General features: G+C 33.6%; 3 long non-coding RNA genes across 3 annotated transcripts in view; all 3 read left to right on the top strand.

Moving 5' to 3' along the window:
• The first annotated feature begins 4,522 nt into the window (after window positions 1–4,522).
• LOC148763736 (uncharacterized) overlaps window positions 4,523–24,321 on the top strand; it is an 83,295-nt gene continuing 63,496 nt past the window's right edge. The window contains exons 1-2 of the long non-coding RNA XR_016025056.1: window positions 4,523–4,626; window positions 5,274–5,358. This is a non-coding gene — a long non-coding RNA (uncharacterized LOC148763736). The remainder of the gene's footprint in view (window positions 4,627–5,273; window positions 5,359–24,321) is intronic.
• LOC148763738 (uncharacterized) lies at window positions 13,622–16,064 on the top strand. Its single transcript, XR_016025438.1, has 3 exons — window positions 13,622–13,854; window positions 14,506–14,585; window positions 15,453–16,064. It is a non-coding gene; the product is annotated as an uncharacterized LOC148763738 (long non-coding RNA).
• Window positions 18,753–21,165, top strand: LOC148763737 (uncharacterized). Its single transcript, XR_016025443.1, has 3 exons — window positions 18,753–18,985; window positions 19,637–19,716; window positions 20,584–21,165. It is a non-coding gene; the product is annotated as an uncharacterized LOC148763737 (long non-coding RNA).

Genomic DNA, 24,321 nt, shown 5'->3' with positions numbered 1-24,321 from the left:
TATATTGTAAACTAATATGTTCCCCTTCACAAGTTAACATAAGTGAGCCTACTTCATTTTCTTTGTTGAGTCTTTTTTACTGGTAATAGATGAGCTTTCTTTCTTGAGTAAGATTTTACCTACAAAACCATTTTTATACTTTTTATGAATCTTTTCATGGTATCAAAGCTAGAGGACCACTTTGAGCTTTACTTTCCAAAAATCAAACCTTTTTCCTTTTATTCCTTTATCATTCTGTTTTTTCTTACTTGCAAATAAAAGCTACAAAGTATGGCTTCTTCAACCTACAATGCCACCGCTCCACCAGTTTTTAATAGGGAAAACTATCCCATATAGGCTGTGAAGATGAAAACTTACTTGAAGGCCTTTGACCTTTAGGAAGTGGTTGAAGTTGGAAGAGAACCACTGGTAATGGGCCTTGCCAACCCCACTATGGCTCAACTTAAAGAACATAGTGAGGAAGTGGCCAAATGCTTCAAAGCTCTATCGTGTATACATTCTACTGTGACAAATTCAATCTTCACAAGGATCATGACTTGTGAAACTCTTAAGGAGGCATAGGACAAGCTAAAAGAAGAGTTCCATGGTACTGATAGGACCAGACAGATTCGGGCATTGAATCTTTTGGGATGTTTCGAGGCTTTGAAAATGAAAAATGGGGAAACCATTAAAGACTTTTCAAATCAGGTCTTGCAGTTTGTGAACTTGTTGAGTCTTCTTGGTGAAAACTTGTTAAAGAAAAGAATCATTAACAAAGTCCTTATGAGCTTGCCAGAGAAATTTGAATAAAAATTTTTTTCTTTAGAGGACTCCAAAAACATATCGACACTATCCTTACTTGAGCTAGATAATGCCTTACAAGCTTAAGAACACAGAAGAGCTTTAAGGCAAGATAACCATATAGAAGAGGCACTAGTGGCTTGAGTCAAGGATTGAAGAAATAGTGACAACTACGAAAAAATTGATGGTGAAAAGAAGGGCAAAGAAAAGAAAATGGTGACAAGAATCAAGGTAAGGAGAAAGGGAAATTTCCTCCTTGTAGTTACTGTAAACAAAGAAACCACATAGAAAACTTTTGCTAGTTCAGATCCAATGTGAACTGTCATAACTATAATCAACAAGGTCATGTTGAAAAGGTGTGTGAGAACAAAGGCACAAAAGCTAGAGAAAATGCTGTTATAGCAAAGCAAAAAGATGAAGTAGAAAATTTTCTTTTCATGGCAAGGAATCCAAAAAACTTTGCAAAAAAGAAACATGGCTTATTGATAGTGCTTGTTCCAATCACGTGATTAGTGATGAATCTTATTTTTGGCACTAAATAAAAACTATAAGTCAATTTGGCAGGTAGGGAATGGTGATGTCACATCCTATTTCCTAGAAGGATTATGACCGACGCATGGACCCAAACGAGCATAATTTGTTAGGCCTAAGCAAGATTTTTACCATAACATCATTAAACATTCATCATTAAATGCGGAAACATCTTATAACATCCATTTACATACAAAATCATCATGCATGCATTCATAATACCCATTATACAATTAAGGAACTTCTCAACTTAATTGCATAAGCTAAAGCATTTGATATATATATATATATATCAACAATTGCCATTGTCTTAGTGCGCAATATCATTATCATCAACAACACCCTCAAGTGTTCATGTAGGTTCTCGAGCCATCATCATAATATCATACATGATGTTATCCATGTAAAATGCCAAACATAGGCTACATTAACTTAACATGTTCGTAATCCATAAATATAACATATGACTAACTTGTTAGCAAAAAGTGACCAACCTTCTAAGCATCAAATGGATGCTGGACACCTACCAAAGAATGAAGACCGAACATTGGTATTCACGACATTGGCTGCTATCAAAATGCTATCACTAATCTGCAATAAAATAAATAGGAAAAATAACATATGAGTCACAAAGACTCAACGAGTGGATACGGGAAAGGGACAAGTTAGGGGATAAGAGTGTTTCGTAAACATACACTTATAATTTCATGCCATTTATAATCAATTTAATCTTAATCTTATGAAAGGTGGTGTTTAAACACGTTTGAAATAGAATATATGATGTAAACAAGTGTGAATAACCACTAGAAAACCTTTTTACCTTTGAAAAGCTTAAAAACAAGTCAATACATTCAATTCTGGAACTCATCTATTGATAGATTTGAAACAAAATGCTTCCTATTACATTCTATCTACTATCTATCGATAGATAGCCTTTGAAATTCTATTTTTCGAGCAAAATTTTGTATTTTTGCAATTCCTTAAGTCCCCTTACCTATTAGGACTATCTCTACGGCTCATTTCATTTCTTTAAACAGATTTTCATGTTAACATCGAGTATAACTCAATAAGATTATTCAAGATGAACTTAACATGCAACATATCATAAAGATAACAATCATAATCATTCCATTAACATTAAACTCACATTGCGATGATACTTCCCCCATTAATTTTGGGCCTGTAATGTATAGCCCTATTGCACCTTAGGCGTTTAAGATACATTATAGGAGTGAAGTTGTCACTACACCCTATGTGAGTGGAATCAATTGCACTCATTAAGCTTTTGTACTCATAGCATTTAATATGTGGAATGTCCATTGCATACATGCTTACTCATCTCATAAAGTATATGAAATTTCACACCATATATACATCTCATGGCATTTCCTCATGCCTACTTTTTCATCATATTGTATGTAAAACATGCATTATATACATAATCTCATAGCTTTCATTGTGCTTCCTCAAACATCTCATGTAGTATATGGAAAACACATCATACACATAAACATAATATCTTAGATGAAAATCATCATACAAGTTATCACACATTTCATGCCTCAACATATCTAGCATACACCTCAGACATTTATGCATTAATCATAAATAATATCTCGTACCCACACTAGTTTTGAAGACTGGAGTAATTGAGTGGATTCAAACATAAGGTGCTTGTCTCCCCTTGTTGAAAACTAATATATAATATCATATTTACATGCATAGTAGGTTGAAAACAAATTTTAAAATATTTTCCTCATCCATAAATAAATTTTTAGTTCATAAATATTTGTAGAAAATCATATTCACTAATAAATTTCAAATCATGCTTCAACTTTACATATCAAATTAGTTTTAAAAGTGATGTATCCACTCACCTTATAGGAAACTCGATTACAACTCTGATTCCATGTAATTCGGTGTGTTTTCATGCATTCTTATCACAGAATATTCGTAACAATCAATTTCTAAACTAATAATCTTGGAATAATTAATCTAGTAACTTTCGAAATCTATTCGCTTTTGATTATAGCCACTTTCTCTCTAAACTAAGTTAGAAATGCATAAATACTCTAAACTTGAAATATCCCATACTTTGATATGGTGATAAATAAAGTTGAGTGAATGCAAATTGAGGTCAATTAAAATGTTTAAAAGTGATAAGAGACGAAAGGAGTAGTTTAGGATAAAATATTTCGCAAGTGAGAAAATAACAATAAAATAATAATAATTTTATCGGAGGAGAATTTGTGAGATAAAAGGCGATTCGGAAGTCAAGTGAGGCATAATAAGGTATTTCAAGTACCAAGGAGACAAGATAAAATTTTTAAAATATTAATATTTAGCCGGATGTCGAAATCAGTCATGAAAAAGGATCATATGGTTGATCCAAGTGGGGGAGAAGATGACAAGCCCGACTCTATAAAAATATTTGTCATGACATACATGTGATGGATAACATGTTTGCATGCTAAGAGAGTCCCGAAAAAAAAATTTACAAAAGTCGGTATTGTACCTAGAGGTACAACAAAGTTGAGTTAAACCTCGAACTAGATCAAATAGAGAATTTATAATGAAATTAAGAATTTTAAAGTCCCAGAATGGTTTAATATGGTGATTCGGAGTTCGAGGATCAATTTGGAGTCAAATTGGAATTTTCGCTATCTAGGGGCAAAATGGTCATTTACCACTTGGGGACAAAATGAGAATTTTTAAAAAAGATTTTTGGCCCCATTTGACTTATTGGAGTAAGATTTGAAGTTTAGAAGTGAAAAATTTTAATTTCGGTATAATTTGGAGAAAAAGGGTAAAATGGTAATTTTGCCATCCGAAATCGAAAATTTAATTTTTGAAAGGATTTTGATCAAATTTAATTATTTGGAGTGTGAAATGAGTATGAGGAGTGAAAATTATGCATTATGGCAAATTTTCAATTTTTAAGGCAAAAATGTAATTTTTGAAAAGTTCAAGGGCAAAAGTGTAATTTTGAAAAATTTACTCCACCAAAACTTTGAAAAAATCTGGAAATTTCACTTAAGACTTGGATAAGTCAAAGGGAATGCATGGTGAAAAAAAAAAAAGTAGGACAAGTGGATGGCTAGAAAAAAAAAATATTAATAAAATATTCAAAATATGAATAAAATAATATTATTCATTAAACAATAAAAAGGCATAAAAAAAATCAGCCCATAACCCATTCTTCTTCTTCACCATTCGGCCAAGCAAGAAACAAGAGAGTGAAAGGAGAAAATAAAACCCTAGCCAAGAAATTTAAAGGGAAAATAGGTGGAAATTCAAAAATCAAGTGAAAAAAAGGTAACATTTCTTAAATTTGTCTTGTGCTTTACCTTTCCCATGCATTTCCCATCATTTTCCATGGTTGAATCATGTGATTTGAGGATGATTTCAATTCTGGTCATATGGGTTTAGAGAGAGAAAGTTGTTAGATAAATTTGATTTTAAGCTATGTTAGTGTTTAGTGTTTGTTTAGCATGTTTATGAGTAAAACAACAAGAAAAATATTTATATTCTCCATGAATTTCTCTAAGCCGAATCTAGCCAATGGTATGTGAGGATGAGGTTGACTTTATTTTAAGAGAATTGGGTGGAAAAATGATGAATTATGAGGTTGGAAATTAAATGGGAATTTTCGGTGCAATAAATTGAAATTTTTACCCACTAGGGGTAAAAGCGTAATTTATAGTCCGAACTGATAAATTGGACCAAATTCACAGTCATTGAGGTATTGTGGATATATAATTGGATAATTGAAATTGAAATGGATGGAATTGGAGTCGAATTGGGGATTTTAGGAATTTACACCGTGTATAGGCGAGTTAGGTTGGACACCGCAATTAAGCGATTGTCTAGACATTTCAAATCCTATCTAGTGCATACGCATGGATAAGAGCTTGAAATAATTTATGATAAATTGACACAATTTATTGAATTTTGTGTCAAAGATTATGGATAGGTGGTGAGTCAATTGTTTCGGGTAAGAGACTGCACCCGAGGGCGGAAGATAGGAGTATTTCTACTCCTAATACTGTGAGTAAACTTATTATCATCTTAATTATCTAGAGTAGTTTTATACAACTATGTGATTTTATGGAAAATGAGTTTAAATGGTAAATTGCTATGTTTTAGGAGAAATTGTGATTTTATAAAATGATTTTATAAATTTTCTGAAAATTCGAATACTGGTTTTGAAAATAGAGTAATTGGAGACTGCCTGCTTGTGTTGTAAATTTATGGTTTTAAATTGAATGGCTTATGACAATATATGAGCATGAATGGCTAAACTGATTTTGGTGTCAGAATTATTTGTATTGTGTATTCAGCCTTGAGAGGCTAGATTGCGATAAATTGCCATGCCATGCTAGAATGAATTTTATTGAATTGGTGGAGTATATATTAATTATTTACTGCAGAGGGGGTTCCGTGGACCAGCCTATTAGAGGGGCACGGTAAACTCCATTATATTATTACCTCGAACGGAGAGACGCGTAGGGTATCTCCTAGGGTAAAGCTTAGGGTTCACTTCACGCCAAACCACCATGTGAAGGGAAACTCAGCCAACGCCAAGGAATGGCTGTATTTTTCTCAAACTAAAAATATATTTTAAGTGTATACAAAATTTTAACAGCCTTGGCGGATTCGGTTGGATGCCCTGCGCAAGGTATCACCGAGTATGAGTTTTGGCACGAGCCAAAGTTTTAAGAAATTCATAAGCCAAGTTGATTACTCGATTTATATGGATTGATTTTATTTGGTTGAAATGAACTGAAAGGTAATGAAATTACAGTATGATGACTTATTTTAATTGTCTCCATTTACTCGGCTTTAGATACTTTAGATGGTATCTGTTTACTCACTGGGATTATAAAATCTCACCCCTTCTTCCTATACATTTTTCAGGCTCAGGATAGTTTGTAGATAATTGAGTAGGACGAGAACTAAGCTCGGAACTGCATTATAGAAAGTAAGAGTTCACAATCTTACATCCTCTTGGTCAATTGGGGCCCACGTGTCATTGCAGATCAAAACTTATATTTTGGTTATCTGTATTTCTATTCATACAATTTTTACTTTACTTTCATGTGCGAAAAACTATTTACGAATATTTCTATAAAAATTTATTTTATGAGAAAATAGAATATTTTATTGATTATTTTTGAATAGTACTAGTTGTTAACAATTTGCTTTCAAATGAACGTTTTAGATACTTATTTTGTTTTTAAATCATTAAATATATATTTTCTGCTTACCTACTACATTTTTAGCAAGTTTTGAGATTTTTGACGAAAAATTACGAAAATGCCCCTATGAGCCAGAAAATAATATTTTATTGTTCTTATTTGAAAATGACTTATGATTTTTTTAAATGCGAGATTTAATAATTGTTGCTCATCGGGAAGATGCGGAAGTTGATGCTAAGCCTTGCGGGGTTTCGATCGGCATTCGGGGTGAAGAATGTTTGTCGAGGCTTCGCGGCGGTTGTCACGGACTCGATGGGGAGTTTCGGGTCGTGACAAAACTAACCTTAGATAGATGTTGAAGGAAATCATAAAAACCTTAGCTTTAATCCTCAATAGAAATGTTTGGGCAAAAATAATAAATTTTCAGTGTTAAAAGTGTGAGCTTTGAAGGTTTTATAACATAAAAATGTCATTTTTAGCTTTAAACTTCAAAACTACGATCAGAATCATCAAAATCAATGATTTTTCATTAAAAATGGGTTCAAAGGGTTTTAGAGAGGTTCTACCTTTCAAAAAATGGCTGAGGGTTGAGAAATCCTCGATTATTGTGTCATATTTATAGTTTGGGAAGTGAAAATATGCTTTTACCCCTTTTATTTTTGTGAAAACGATGTCATCTATTGATAGATCAAGGTTATCTATCGATAGATAAACTTTAGAATCCTTTTTGGAAGCTTTCTAATTGCCATCTATCGATAGATTTGGCTATTTATGGATAGATCTGCTCATTTATCCAAAGATGTTCTTTCAAAACAGATTTGATAAAACCTTTATAGGCTGTACATATCGATAGATGAAGAACATGTATCGATAGATTAGGTCCAGAAAGTAAAAATAAACCTCAGAAATATGTTCAATTGAACTCCTTTTAACACCAAACTTTGTAAATGATCTTAATGCACCAAAACATAAATTTTTCTAAGATTAAAACTTACTTTTGAACATTCCAAACACAAAAGTCATCTCGAAACATTAGACCATGAAATTTCTCATTCATAAAACTAAATTTTAAGTTTTCAAAACATAATTTAACTTGCTCATCTAAGGATTTTTAATTTTAAAAATCCCACATTAGGGTAGGGTTTCATAGGGTATATGCTCCATATTTATGGAAAGGGAAAGATAGGCGTTAAAATGACTACAGGTATTAAGTCTATTCCCAATGTTCATTTTGTCCTAGATGTTAAACAAAATTTATTGAGTGTAGGTCAGTTAACTAAAAAGGATTTATTTTATTATTTAAAGACAAGGCCTGCTCTGTCTTTAATTCATTTGAAAATGAGTTATTCATTGTTGGGATGAGAAACAAATGTTTCCCATAAAGTTTGATGGAAGTTAAGCATCAAGCTTACTCATATGTCTTTAATGATGCTAAGTTGTGGCACCGTAGGCTTGGCCATGTCAACTATCCTTCACTAAAGAGAATGGGAGTTATGAATTATGTTATTGATTTACCTATGTTGCTTGGGAATGAACACTTGTGCAGTTCAAAGGCCACTAATCATGGAAAACAAAATAGAACTCCCTTTCCAAAGAATAGCAATTCAAGGGCCACTAATCGACTACTATTAGTCAACTCTAATGTAGGAAGGCTTATCAAGATAACTTCATTAAATGGCAACAAGTTCTATGCGACCTTCATAAATGACTATAGTAAATTTTGTTAGATATACTTCTTGAAAGTAAGTCTGAAGATTTTAGTTGTTTTCTTAAGTTCGTGACTTTGGTTGAAAATCAAACTGAAAAAAATATTAAGGCACTTAGGATCGATAATGGCTCAGAATATCTCTATTAAGTTCAAGAAATTTCTGTCGCTTAAAGGGATAAGGCATTAACTAACGATCCCTTATAGTCTCTAGCAAAACGGCATATACGAGAGGAAAAATCAGACTTTCTTAGAAATGACAAGATGTTTTCTATTTGAGCAAAAATTGCCTAAAGTCTTTTGGCCAGAGGTTGCAAATGCAGTAAATAATTTGTTGAATATTTAGCCAACCAAGGCTCTTAAAGACAAGAATCCATATAAGGCCTAGTTAAATCCAAGCCATCGTTGCTCATTGGAGAGTGTTTGGGTGCATTGACTATGCACAAATTCCTTAAGTTAAGAAGAACCAAGCTTGATTCGAAATTACAAGTATTAGTTTATCTCGGATATAGTGATACCTTTAAGGGATATCGCCTCTATAGCATCACAAACAAGAAAGTTTTGACCAGTGAGATGTGAAGTTTGATGAGAATATGTGTTGGAATTGAGACAAGCTTGAAGTGGAAAATACTAAAAATAATGATGTGATTACAAGTTTCAATCTGCCTGGGGAAGATGTAAATCAAAATAGTGATGAAAGTATTAATGATGTGGTTGTTCGTGGAACACGATCTTTTCAAGAAATATATGAGCACTGTAATGTTGCAATCGTAGAGCCAAACAACTATGATGAGGTTGCATCAAATGACAGGGGGAAGAAAGCCATGGAAGAAAAAATGTAAATGACTAAAAAGAATCAGACTTGGGTTCTTGTCAAAAGGCCAAAAAATCAGAAAGTCACAAGTGTCAAGTGGATTTTTAGAATGAAGTTGAATGGTGACAAGTCAGTAAACAAATTGAAAGCTAGGTTAGTAGTAAAAGATTTTATTCAAGTTCAAGGTGTTGATTTTTTGAAACCTTTGCCCTTGTTGCTCCTCATGACACCATAAGATTGCTTGTTGCTTTAGTTGCCAAGAAAAGATGGAGAGTTTGGCATTCCAATGTCAAATTAGTAGTTCTTCATGGTGTGATAAAGGAGGACATTTTTGTTGAGCAACTAGAAGGTTTCTAAGAGAATAGTAATGAAAACAAAGTGTGCAAATTGCTTAAGGCTCTTTATGACCTTAAGTAATCTCCTTGAGCTTGGTGTGAGAAAATCAATGGATATCTGGTTAGAAATGGGTTCAACAGAAGTGAGAATAAGCCAACCTTATATGTGAAAAGCTCTGAAAATGCAATGCAGCCTATTGTGTCTTTGTATGTTGACGATATTCTCATTACTAGACCCCGATGGTGAACTCATGAATGAAATTAAGAGTTTGATGCAAACTGAGTTTGAAATGAATGATTTGGGAGAAATGTCATATTTCTTCAGGTTACAAGTATAGTAGAAAACAGATTGCATATTTTTCAATATGGAAAATTGCAAATCTACTCCAACTATTTTCACCATTGGTTACAAACCGTGCAAGGAAAATAGAGGAGCCAATACTAATGCAATCAATTATAGAAAATTGATTGGATGTCTTTTATATTTGTCTAACATTATGTTTGCTATAAGCTTGTAATCATGCTTTATGCAATCTCCTTCATCACTTCATTTGGTTACTGCTAAACGTATTCTAAGGAATGTAAACGGAGCACTGGAATATGGTCTTAAGTTTAGCAAGCATGAAAGAATGGAATTAGCTAGATATTTTGATAGTGCTTGGGCTAGGAGTCTTAATGACTCATGCAGCATTAATGGCTTCTACTTTTCATTTGGCAATACCATGTTTACGTGGAATTCAAAAAACAATATATAGTTGCTTAATCATCGACTAAAGTCGAGTATGTTGCAATAGCTTCAACTACAAGCCATGCCCTGTGGCTTAGAAAAGTATTGTCTGATCTAAAGTTTGACCAAATTGTTGGAACCTCTTTGAAATTAGCCATAGCAATTGCTAAGAACCCCGTTTAACATGGTAGAACAAAATATATAAGGGTCAAGTTTCATGCAATCAGGGAGGCAATAAAGAGTGGAGAAAGCTCAGCTAATTACTGCAATACTCATGAACAAGTTGCTGGCATAATGACTAAAGGCCTAAGCAAAGACAGATTTGAATAGCTGAGGTCTAAATTAAGAGTATTGACTGCAAATCTTATGGAAGTGTGTTGAAGTTTAATCTCTAGTTCAATACTCCACTTGGCACAAAGATATCAAATTTGGAATGAAGAAGAAGACTTTATCTGTTGTTCACATAGTCATTTAAAAGACCTTTTGTTTATTTTAACTTTTTTTGCTATTTTGTTTTCATTCAGGCAACGTGTTAGCCTTTGCACAATTGTAAGAAAAGATAGCAAACAACCTTAATGGTGCTGCACTTTCTATTATGTTGCTTTTTCTTTGTTTTAATAGTTTTTTTGTTGCTTTTATATTGTAAGCTTATATATTCCCCTTCACGAATTAATATAAGTGAGCCTTTTTCATTTTCTTTGCTGAGTCTCTTTTACTGGTAATAGATGAGCTTTCTTTCTTAACTAAGATCTGACCTACAAGACCAGTTTTATACTTTTTTATGAATCTTTTCAAAGTGCTTGTGCAAATTTGTTGTCAGTGTAAATCTTCATAGCTTCCTTTTATGACAATTGTTGTTTCTTCAATAACCTTTTAAGCCAAACAGTTTGACAAGTACAAGTAGTTGCAACAACATATTTGGACTCACAAGTCGAAAATATGTTGAACAAAATATTCTCCTTATTTTCTCCAAGAAAACATTTCTTGACATGTAATATAGTTTCTGTCAAAGGTACTTTAATTGTTATCAAGCTTTGTAATATAGTTTCTGTCAAAGGTACTTTAATTGTTATCAAGCTTACTTTATGGTATTACAATGTGGAAAATGATAGAATACCATTTTCAATATCTAATGTAACAAAACATTCTTATTTCATGTTGATTTCATTGTTTATTAATGGTCTTAGAAAAGATGTGTAGATTGTCTCCTAAAAAATATAACAGAAGAATATCCATGGTGAGATGCACATTTGGTGAAGTTTCTTGCAATACGAGAGGCTATGGTGATATTTGCAGCATTATCTTGGGTTTCTATGGGTGGTATTATTATTAAGAGTGTCTCGAAAAATACCATTACTTGAACGGAGAAGCCAAATTCATTTTCTTGGAAAGTGAGGTAGTTGATTTTACATATTAAAGCTTTCGAAGAAAAGGTAACAGGATGGTAGATAAGGCATATTTGAAAATCAGGTAATGAATGGGTAGATAATCTCACTAAAATGGGAGTGGATAAAACAAATGAATTGATATATATTACCTTTGATTCCTTGGATTTTGATGTGGGTCTGTGGGGAAAACCTTGTTGGTATTTTTCTGTTTGCGTCCTGAAGTATTGGCAGCAAGGTTTTGTTTTCTCTATGGAAAATCTCATTCACACTACCTATGTCTTCCATTACTTGAGGGGGTTTGGTTCTTTCCCATTATGGGGTGCCATGCTGATAGGGTATTTTGGACTTGGTTGTGCATCTACCAATCGTAAGCAGCGAAGTGTGCATGGAGTTGTAAGAGGGCAAAACAGCATAGGAGTAGGGATGTTAATGGGTAAGGTACCCGTTAATTTTGAGGTATTCGAACTCGAACCCGATTAGTAAATAGGATACTCGAATCCCATAATTACCAGAATATTTTTGAAATTTACCACCCCAATCCGAATTGTAATACATACTTATTACTTGATACTTACCCAAAACCTGTTTAAAAACCCAATTATGTAAAAAAATTATTAAAATTCTCTTCATGGATAGCTAATTACCTCAACCCGAATTCGTACCTGTATTTATATACAATAATATTTCCATCCATATTCCATATAATTCACTAATAATTAAATTTACAAAAGCACACAAATGATAAATTTTAAATTTAAATAATAAAATATAAATATCTTAAATATCAACTTAAATAACTAAAACCAAATATCCAAACAACAAATTAAACAGCATTACAAGTGTAATTAACTATATAATTTTATTATCAATTGCATGAAATTAAAAAAAAAAGTTAGGTTCCAAAACTATTCTAATCTCATAACTTCTTTTCAAGTATATATTTTATAAGTTTATATAAACAAAGGGATATATATTATAATTAATAATTTTATAGGGTATAATTTTTGTAATGTTAATACAAAATAGAAAGTAAATATGTTTATATGTTTAAAGTATATATACTAAAAGGATATATACAATAGTGATTATATTTTTTTATAAATTAACACAATATATAAAGTATATATATTAAGAGATATTACAAGTTAATTAATAATCATAGTTTCATGAATTAATTTAATTAACAGTATAGGTTTATCTTTAATTACATAAAATTAAAAAAAATAATTGAGTTCGGGTATCGGTACCCAAGGGGTGGCACCCGAATCCTACCCAAACTCGATACGGGTAGTGAAATTACTACCTGAACCCTACCTGAATCCTATTATAAGGTACCCTAACCCTATATAATCAAGTTGAGTATTCGTGGGTACCTTGTAATAGGGTACCAATTACCATTCCTACCCAGGAGGTTTGGTTTGCTTTTCTTACTTGTTCTGCATCTTCAAAGGGTCTCTACTGGATAACTAGTTTGGCTCACTTAGATGTGTTTGTTTGATGTTCTCTATTATAGCAATGATTTTGTGAATAGGGAGTTTTAATTTCTGTGTGTTTTGTATAGATACACAAGGTATATTGACTTTGGCTATTTTTTGTAAGCTAATCAATGACGATGGTATATTATCTATGTCAAACCCTGCTTTGTAAAATAATTATAATATCATTCACATGCTCGATAGAATGTTTGTATATTTAGGAAGTTCGAGAAATCGTTAAAAGACGATATTGCCCCTAATGGTATCATTAAGTCGATTAAGCCTCGAACTAGTTCAAATAGGAATTTTAAGGTGAAATTAAGAGTTTCACAGTTCAGGGATGACTCAAAATGGTAATTAGGAGTTCGAGGATCAATTCGGAGTCAAATTGAAATTTTCACTATTAGGGGTAAAATTGTAATTTTTCCATCTGCGGATAAAATTTGAGATTTTGAGAGAATTTAGATCACATTTGACAAATTGGGGAATGATATGAGTATAAGGGATAAAAAATATGTCTATGGGCAATTTTTCAGTTTTTGGGGCAAAAATGTAATTTTTGATTTTTACGGGGGAAAAAGTGTAAATATCAAAAATTACTTCACCAAGACTTTGGATAAGTTTGAGAATTTTATCTAAGTTATGGATATTTTAATGAATAATGTGTGGTGGAGATTTAAAGCTTAAAAGATAAGAATTTAAAAAATGGACCAATAATGTAGTGACATGTGGCAAGTTTAGATTATTATATTATTTAACTATAAAAATCAGCCCACACCACCATTTTCTCTTCATTATGGCCGGCCATAGCAAGAAAACAAAGGGGAAAAGAAAAACAAAAACCTAGGGGGAGAAATTCAAGGAAAAATTGGTGAAAATTCAAGGAAACAAGTGACCAAAGGTAAAATTTCTTGATTTTGACTTGTGCTTTACCTTTCCCATGCATTTCCCATCATTTTCCATGGTTGAATCATGTGATTTGAGGATGAATTCAATTCTGGAAAAATGGGTTAGGAGAGAGAAACTTGTTAGATTAATTTGATTTTAAGTTATGTTAGTGTTTTAAGTTAGTTTAGCATATTTAGGAACAAAACAACAAGAAAAGAATTTATTTTCCTCCATTACCATTATTGGCTGAATTTTCTAGGGGAATATTGGCTGATGATCTTGATGTTTATTTGAGGAATTATGATGAATAATGATGAATTATGAGTCTAGAAAAATAATGGAAATTTTTGGAGCAAAAATATGAATTTTTACTCATTAGGGGTATTTTCGTAATTTACTATCAGGACTGATAATTTGCACCACACCGAGGGACATTAAGTCAATTTGGGTGCAATTGAGGTATAGAAACTGAAAAAAATTAATTTGAGATTAAATTGGACGCGTTAGTAATTTAATCGGGTAATAGGCCGAATTAAATCAGCACCGCATTTAAGCGGTAGTCGGATAAGTTGCATGTCATATCATGCATATATACCGAGCCTGAATTGATTTTATAATGGTCAAGCATTGATGTGGTGAATTATGTATTGTACATTGTGGATAGGTGGTGAGCAAATTACACTGGTAAAAGTACCAAAATTGTGCTTGAAGACTGGGATTAGGAGTACATCGACTCCTAGAACTGTGAGTGGACAATTTATCGTCTTAAATATCTAGAGTAATTATACTTGTTTGATGCTTTTATTGAATGGTGAATTTAAATTATAAAATATTATGTTTTCCAATTAAAATGTTTTTTTTATAAAAATGAGATTTATATTGGTTTTGAAATCAAATATTGTTTTGGGAAAATTGAGTATATGGAGACTGTGTTGAAATTTTTGATTTTATATGTTATTGAAATTGGGGCTTATGACACTATGGTAGCATGATGGCTAAATTTTTGGGGTTGGCATGAAATATATGAACAATTTTGGATTGGTCTCGGTAGACTGAATTACATTTTATTCGCCATATTATGCTACTGGAATTTTTATGGGTCTGGTGGTATATTAAACGGTCACTGCAGTGGTGGGGGTTTCCGTGGACTGCCTATGAGAGGGGCACGGTAACTCAATTTTATACTTACCTCCGGGGGGAGATGTTGGGTGAAGTATCTCCTGAGGTATGATTTGAGTGCACCTCACGTTCGGGCCACCTCGTGAGAGTGAGACTCAGCCAACGCCAAGGAACGGCTGTGTGTCAGATGTGAAAACATGTTTATGGGTATGGGTCATTGAACAGCCTTGGCGGTCTCAGTGGGATACCTTGACGAAGGTACCCGCGAGAATGATATTGGCAGGGGCCAAGTTTAAAAAAATTCATAAGTCGGGGAAATTTTGATGAAAAGAAATTATTTGGTATAGATTGAAACGAATTTTGTGTTATGAACATTATTGAGATATAACGTTTTTATATTGTCTCCATCTACTCGGCTTTAGATGCTTTTGATGGTAATTGTTTACTCACTGGGATTATTTAATCTCACCCCTCTTCCTATCCATTTTTCAGGCTCAGGACAGTTTGTTGATAGTTGATTAAGACGAGAATTAATCTCGGAGTTGCATCATAGGAAGTAAGGGTTCGTAGCTCTACACCTTCTTGGTTAGTTGGGGGCCCACGTGTCACTGTAAACAAAATTTCATACTTTAATTATCTTTATTACTATATGAATAAATTTATTTTACTCTTACGCTACAAAAGTTATTTTAGGAAGACTTTGAAAATATTGTGTTTTAAGAAAATAGAATATTTTATTTAATATTTTTATTATATTCAAATAGCTATAATTTTACTTTAAACGAATGTTTTAGACTTCAAAATTTAATTTAGATCATGAAATATGTGTTTCCACTTACATATTACATTTTTTCGGATTTCGAAATTTCAAAAAAAAAAAATGACGAAAATGCCCCAGTGAGCTAGAAAATAATATTTTTATTGTTTTGAGTTGGAAACAACTTATGATTTCTTGAAATGCGAGATTTAATAACTGTCGCTCACCGGGGAGATGCGGAAGTTGATGCTAAGCCTTGCGGGGTTTCGATCGGCATTCGGGGTAATGAGTGCTTATCGGGACGTCGCGGCGGTTGTCACAGGCCCGATGAGAGTTCCGGGTCGTGACAATTAGATTGGTATCAGAGCATGGTTTAAAGATCAAAGATTTTGATTTTAAAGCTTTGGATTTCAAAGTTTTTGATTTTAAAGTTGTTTTAAGAAATCCACACTGACACTGCGTGGCCCAAGTTAAGTTAAGTTAAGTAAGTCAAGTTAAGTTAGGTTATATCGAGTTAGTTGCATATAGAATTTAAAGTCATCTAAGTCTATTCCATTTCTTATTGTAGAGTACCATGCCTCATCGACGTGGGCGTCCACCTCTCTATAGGTCAGTAGGGAGGGGAAGAGGCCGTGCTAGACTTAGTCAGCCAGATCCCGTGGAAAGGGAGTCTGCTGCACCTACGTTTCGAGCAGCACCTGCTGTTGAGCCTACTGAGATTCCTCCACCTCCTCCACCACCTACTGCTACTCCTGGTGTTCATGCCATGTCTCTTGAGGCAGTCCAGGCATTAGCAGCTTTTCTTAATGTCATTATGGGCCAAGCTCAAGCTGGTCGAGTCCCTCATACTGTTCCCCCAGCAGTATCTCCAGTGCCACCACCACCACCTCTTGTTCCACCACCAGTGCCAGATGTCTCCATTTCCAAAAAGCTTAAGGAAGCTAGGCAGCTGGGTTGCACTTCTTTTGTTGGTGATTTGGATGCAACCGCAGCTAAAGATTGGATTACTCAGGTAACGGAGACATTTGTGGATATGAAATTGGATGATGATATGAAGTTAATGGTGGCCACAAGATTACTAGAGAAGAGGGCTCGTACATGGTGGAGCTCGGTAAAATCACGTTCCATTACTTCGTTGACTTGGATAGACTTCCTACAAGAATTCGACGGTCAATACTACACATACTTTCATCAAAAAGAGAAGAAGAGAGAATTCCTAAGTTTACAACAAGGGAATTTAACCATAGAAGAGTACGAGGCTCGTTTTAACGAGCTGATGTCATATGTGCCAGACCTGGTGAAGTCTGAGCAAGATCAAGCTAGTTATTTTGAAGAAAGGCTCCGTAACGAGATCAGAGAGAGGATGACTGCGACAGGCCGGGAGCCTCATAAAGAAGTTGTACAGATGGCTTTAAGGGCCGAAAAACTCACGAATGAAAATCGGAGAATGCGAGCTGAGTTTGCAAAGAGGAGAAACCCGAATGTATCCTCTAGTCAACTGCCCAAAAGAGGTAAGGACACATTTGCTTCTGAGAGTACTGTTTCTGTTCCGGTGATATCTCCTCGACCCCCACTTTCACAGTTACAGCAGAGACCTCCGAGATTTAACAGGTCTGGGATGAGTAGTACTTCCGAGAAGAGTTTTGGAGGTTTAAATAAATGCGAAAAATGTGGTAGATATCATGCTGGGGAGTGTTGGGGCATAAGATGCTTTCATTGTGACCAGCCGGGCCACATTAGGAGTGACTGCCCACAGTTAGGACGGGCTACAGTAGCTGCTCCATCCCCACTAACTCATACGGATATGCAGAGGAGAGATTCCTCTGGAGTACACCCGAGGCAGGGGGTAACTGTACGATCTGAAATGGGTAGCAACACCCCAGCACAACCACCTTTGAGGCCATTGACTCGTTCTTCAACAAGAGTTTTCGCTGTAACGGAAGATGAAGCACGAGTCCGATCTGGAGAAAGTGAGTGAAAAGTTAGACGAAGGTGTAAAATAGTGATAGGGGATGTAAATACCAAGTGATGGACGTGTAAATAAAGGTTTCAAGAATAATATAGTAAATGAGTTCATATGGAATATGGTTGTAAGAATTTCTTACTATATTGTGGAAATTAGAACTCAAAAATACTTGAGGTATACAAAGTTCAAATGAACTTAAATCTTAAGCAATAAATTGATGTCGAAATACAAGAAGGATACAAAGCAATATAGAGGCACGAAAGATGATTAAGGACAAAGGGATGACTCTAAGGAATTATGATACTGCATCGTATGCGATGATTAAATCAAGATAGATCTTGGATGCATAAATGGGATTATAAAGCATATACACATATGTGGGGTTGATATTGTGATTAACTAAAATAAAGAATGATTTTTAGTGAATTAAGATTCCCTATAAAGGAGATAACAGGAAAAGTTCAGCATCGAATAAAAGATAATACCTCGTCTTTTCTTTGAGTTAATAAGTGAAATTTTGAGGACAAAATTTTATTTTAAGGGGGGTAGTGTTGTCAAACCCTGCTTTTGTAAAATAATTATAATATCATTCACATGCTCGATAGAATGTTTGTATATTTAGGAAGTTCGAGAAATCGTTAAAAGACGATATTGCCCCTAATGGTATCATTAAGTCGATTAAGCCTCGAACTAGTTCAAATAGGAATTTTAAGGTGAAATTAAGAGTTTCACAGTTCAGGGATGACTCAAAATGGTAATTAGGAGTTCGAGGATCAATTCGGAGTCAAATTGAAATTTTCACTATTAGGGGTAAAATTGTAATTTTTCCATCTGCGGATAAAATTTGAGATTTTGAGAGAATTTAGATCACATTTGACAAATTGGGGAATGATATGAGTATAAGGGATAAAAAATATGTCTATGGGCAATTTTTCAGTTTTTGGGGCAAAAATGTAATTTTTGATTTTTACGGGGGAAAAAGTGTAAATATCAAAAATTACTTCACCAAGACTTTGGATAAGTTTGAGAATTTTATCTAAGTTATGGATATTTTAATGAATAATGTGTGGTGGAGATTTAAAGCTTAAAAGATAAGAATTTAAAAAATGGACCAATAATGTAGTGACATGTGGCAAGTTTAGATTATTATATTATTTAACTATAAAAATCAGCCCACACCACCATTTTCTCTTCATTATGGCCGGCCATAGCAAGAAAACAAAGGGGAAAAGAAAAACAAAAACCTAGGGGGAGAAATTCAAGGAAAAATTGGTGAAAATTCAAGGAAACAAGTGACCAAAGGTAAAATTTCTTGATTTTGACTTGTGCTTTACCTTTCCCATGCATTTCCCATCATTTTCCATGGTTGAATCATGTGATTTGAGGATGAATTCAATTCTGGAAAAATGGGTTAGGAGAGAGAAACTTGTTAGATTAATTTGATTTTAAGTTATGTTAGTGTTTTAAGTTAGTTTAGCATATTTAGGAACAAAACAACAAGAAAAGAATTTATTTTCCTCCATTACCATTATTGGCTGAATTTTCTAGGGGAATATTGGCTGATGATCTTGATGTTTATTTGAGGAATTATGATGAATAATGATGAATTATGAGTCTAGAAAAATAATGGAAATTTTTGGAGCAAAAATATGAATTTTTACTCATTAGGGGTATTTTCGTAATTTACTATCAGGACTGATAATTTGCACCACACCGAGGGACATTAAGTCAATTTGGGTGCAATTGAGGTATAGAAACTGAAAAAAATTAATTTGAGATTAAATTGGACGCGTTAGTAATTTAATCGGGTAATAGGCCGAATTAAATCAGCACCGCATTTAAGCGGTAGTCGGATAAGTTGCATGTCATATCATGCATATATACCGAGCCTGAATTGATTTTATAATGGTCAAGCATTGATGTGGTGAATTATGTATTGTACATTGTGGATAGGTGGTGAGCAAATTACACTGGTAAAAGTACCAAAATTGTGCTTGAAGACTGGGATTAGGAGTACATCGACTCCTAGAACTGTGAGTGGACAATTTATCGTCTTAAATATCTAGAGTAATTATACTTGTTTGATGCTTTTATTGAATGGTGAATTTAAATTATAAAATATTATGTTTTCCAATTAAAATGTTTTTTTTATAAAAATGAGATTTATATTGGTTTTGAAATCAAATATTGTTTTGGGAAAATTGAGTATATGGAGACTGTGTTGAAATTTTTGATTTTATATGTTATTGAAATTGGGGCTTATGACACTATGGTAGCATGATGGCTAAATTTTTGGGGTTGGCATGAAATATATGAACAATTTTGGATTGGTCTCGGTAGACTGAATTACATTTTATTCGCCATATTATGCTACTGGAATTTTTATGGGTCTGGTGGTATATTAAACGGTCACTGCAGTGGTGGGGGTTTCCGTGGACTGCCTATGAGAGGGGCACGGTAACTCAATTTTATACTTACCTCCGGGGGGAGATGTTGGGTGAAGTATCTCCTGAGGTATGATTTGAGTGCACCTCACGTTCGGGCCACCTCGTGAGAGTGAGACTCAGCCAACGCCAAGGAACGGCTGTGTGTCAGATGTGAAAACATGTTTATGGGTATGGGTCATTGAACAGCCTTGGCGGTCTCAGTGGGATACCTTGACGAAGGTACCCGCGAGAATGATATTGGCAGGGGCCAAGTTTAAAAAAATTCATAAGTCGGGGAAATTTTGATGAAAAGAAATTATTTGGTATAGATTGAAACGAATTTTGTGTTATGAACATTATTGAGATATAACGTTTTTATATTGTCTCCATCTACTCGGCTTTAGATGCTTTTGATGGTAATTGTTTACTCACTGGGATTATTTAATCTCACCCCTCTTCCTATCCATTTTTCAGGCTCAGGACAGTTTGTTGATAGTTGATTAAGACGAGAATTAATCTCGGAGTTGCATCATAGGAAGTAAGGGTTCGTAGCTCTACACCTTCTTGGTTAGTTGGGGGCCCACGTGTCACTGTAAACAAAATTTCATACTTTAATTATCTTTATTACTATATGAATAAATTTATTTTACTCTTACGCTACAAAAGTTATTTTAGGAAGACTTTGAAAATATTGTGTTTTAAGAAAATAGAATATTTTATTTAATATTTTTATTATATTCAAATAGCTATAATTTTACTTTAAACGAATGTTTTAGACTTCAAAATTTAATTTAGATCATGAAATATGTGTTTCCACTTACATATTACATTTTTTCGGATTTCGAAATTTCAAAAAAAAAAAATGACGAAAATGCCCCAGTGAGCTAGAAAATAATATTTTTATTGTTTTGAGTTGGAAACAACTTATGATTTCTTGAAATGCGAGATTTAATAACTGTCGCTCACCGGGGAGATGCGGAAGTTGATGCTAAGCCTTGCGGGGTTTCGATCGGCATTCGGGGTAATGAGTGCTTATCGGGACGTCGCGGCGGTTGTCACGGGCCCGATGAGAGTTCCGGGTCGTGACAATCTACAATCTCTAAGTGGAATACTGTTTCTTTTGTATGTAAAAAGGTTTTATTCTAAGAAATGAATCAAAGTTCATTTTCAAAAAAAATTATTGTCAGTTTTTTATTAAAAACTAGCAAGGTCTTGTGCTAGGATTAGTACAACGAATGCAGGCCATTGCTTGCCCCGTAAGGGTCAGCAGTCGATTAAGGAATACCAGTAACCGACTTTCCTAAATAAATTAATCGAATTAAACCGAACCGATTAAACAACTTTAACTAAATTTAGTTGGTTAAATCGATTTTAACCGATTTAACCAAATTTGTTTAACTTTTTTTTCTTTGTTAATTTATTTAATAATATATTAACAATGTACTTTATGTTACCATATATTACATTATTACTTATAATTTTACTAAATACTAGTATAGTATATTATTAATATGTAATTTTTGGCTCATTATACTTGTTATAGAGTACATATAGAGTATTAATAAGTTACCATATTAAATTATTAATATTAGTTATTTACTATAGTACACTAATATTAATAATTTAATATAACTTACTATACTAATATAAGTTATACTATATTCATATAGTTTATTAATAATTTATAAAAAAAATAAGTTACTATAGTCTATAGTACTCTATAGTATGGACTATATATTGTATATTAATAGATACATTATATATAGTATAATATATTAATAACTTGAGATAAAAATAAGTTAATATAATAAGTTATATTAATAGCTTAATATCACGACCCGGAACTCTCCATCGAGCCCATGACAACCGCCGCGAAGCCTCGACAAACATTCCTCACCCCGAATGTTGATCGAAACCTTGCAAGGCTCTCGTATCAGCTTTCGCACTTCCCCGGTAAGCAATAGTTATCAAATAATCAAAATAAGAAGGATTACAAATCATTTTCAAATCATAACATAACATTTTTTTTTGGCTCACAGGGGCATTTTCGTCATTTTTGTTAAAAACCTCGAAACTTGCTAAAAATGTAGTAGGTAAGCCGAAAATATATATTTAATGATTTAAAAAAATTAAGTATCTAAAACGTTCATTTGAAGTGAAAATTTGACCATTTGAATATAATAAAAATATTCAATAAAATAAACTGTTTTCTTGTAAAATAATTTTCATAAAACTATCGGTACATAATTCTTATAGCGTAAAAGATAATTATATTCATATATACTATAAAGCAAATAACCAAAGCATAAAATTTCTTTTACAGTGACACGTGGGCCCACATCTATCCAAAATGCATTGGAAGCTGGAAACCTACAGCTTTTACCGATTCTGGTCCAAATGAAGGTCCTTGTCAAAGTCAGCTAACTATGGAATTCCCTGAGCTTGAAATGTGAGGAAATGAGGGTGGTGAGATTATAAAATCCCAATGAGTAAACAGATACCATCTAAACTATCTAAAGTCGAGTAAATGGAGACAATTAAAATAAATCATCATACTGTAATTTCATTACCTTTCAACTCATTTCAACCAAATAAAATCCATCCATAAAAATCGAGTAATCAACTTGGCTTATGAATTTCTTAAAAATTTGGCTCGTGCCAAAACTCATACTCGGTGATACCTTGCGCAGGGCATCTAACCGAGTCCGCCAAGGCTGTTAAAATTTTGTATACACTTAAAATATATTTTAGTTTGAGAAAAATATAGCCGTTCCTTGGTGTTGGCTGAGATCCCCTTCACGTGGTGGTTTGGCGTGACGTGAACCCTAAGCTTTACCCTAAAAGATACCCTACGCGCCTCTTCGTTCGAGGTAATAATATAATGGAGTTTACCGTGCCCCTCTAATAGGCTGGTCCACGGAACCCCCTTTGCAGTAAATAATTAATATATAATCCACCAATCAATAAAATTGTCACGACCCGGAACTCCCCATCGAGCCCGTGACAACCGCCGCGAAGCCTCGACAAACATTCTTCACCCCGAATGTCGATCGAAACCTCGCAAGGCTCTCGTATCAGCTTTCGCACTTTCCCGATGAGCAATAGTTATCAAATAATCAAAATACGAAAGATTACAAATCATTTCCAAATCATAACATAACATTTTAATTTTTTTGTTTTTTCAGCTCACAGGGGCATTTTCGTCATTTTTGTCGAAAACCTCGAAACTTGCTAAAAATGTAGTAGGTAAGCCGAAAATATATACTTAATGAGAAAAAAAAATTAAGTATCTAAAACGTTCATTTGAAGTGAAAATTTGACTATTTGAATATGATAAAAATATTCAATAAAATAAACTATTTTCTTGTAAAATAATTTTCATAAAACTATCGGTACATAATTCTTATAGCGTAAAAGATAATTATATTCATATATACTATAAAGCAAATAACCAAAGCATAAAATTTCTTTTACAGTGACACGTGGGCCCATATCTATCCAAAATGCATCGGAAGCTGGAAACCTACAGCTTTTACCGATTCGAGTCCAAATGAAGGTCCGTGTTCAAGTCAGCTAACTACGGAATTCCCTGAGCCTGAAATGTGAGGAAATGAGGGTGGTGAGATTATAAAATCCCAGTGAGTAAACAGATACCATCTAAACTATCTAAAGTCGAGTAAATGGAGACAATTAAAATAAATCATCATACTGTAATTTCATTACCATTCAACTCATTTCAACCAAATAAAATCAATCCATAAAAATCGAGTAATCAACTTGGCTTATGAATTTCTTAAAACTTTGGCTCGTGCCAAAAATCATACTCGGTGATACCTTGCGCAGGGCATCTAACCGAGTCCGCCAAGGCTGTTAAATTTTGTGTACACTTAAAATATATTTTTGTTTGAAAAAAATACAACCGTTCCTTGGCGTTGGCTGAGTTCCCCTTCACGTGGTGGTTTGGCGTGAAGGGAACCCTAAGCTATACCCCAGGAGATACCCTACGCGCCTCTCCGTTCGAGGTAATAATATAATGGAGTTTACCATGCCCCTCTAATAGGCTGGTCCACGGAACCCCCTCTGCAGTAAATAATTAATATATACTCCACCAATTCAATAAAATTCATTCTAGCATGGCATGACAATTTATCGTAATCTAGCCTCTCAAGGCTGAATACACAATATAAATAATTATAACACCAAAATCAGTTT

The sequence above is a fragment of the Theobroma cacao genome, chromosome 3 (assembly GCF_053813885.1).
Source record: "Theobroma cacao isolate CCN51 chromosome 3, ASM5381388v1, whole genome shotgun sequence".
In the NCBI taxonomy this organism is placed as follows: domain Eukaryota; kingdom Viridiplantae; phylum Streptophyta; class Magnoliopsida; order Malvales; family Malvaceae; genus Theobroma; species Theobroma cacao.
Note: the sequence above shows the minus strand (reverse complement) of the source record. Positions and strands in the feature narration are given on the sequence as shown.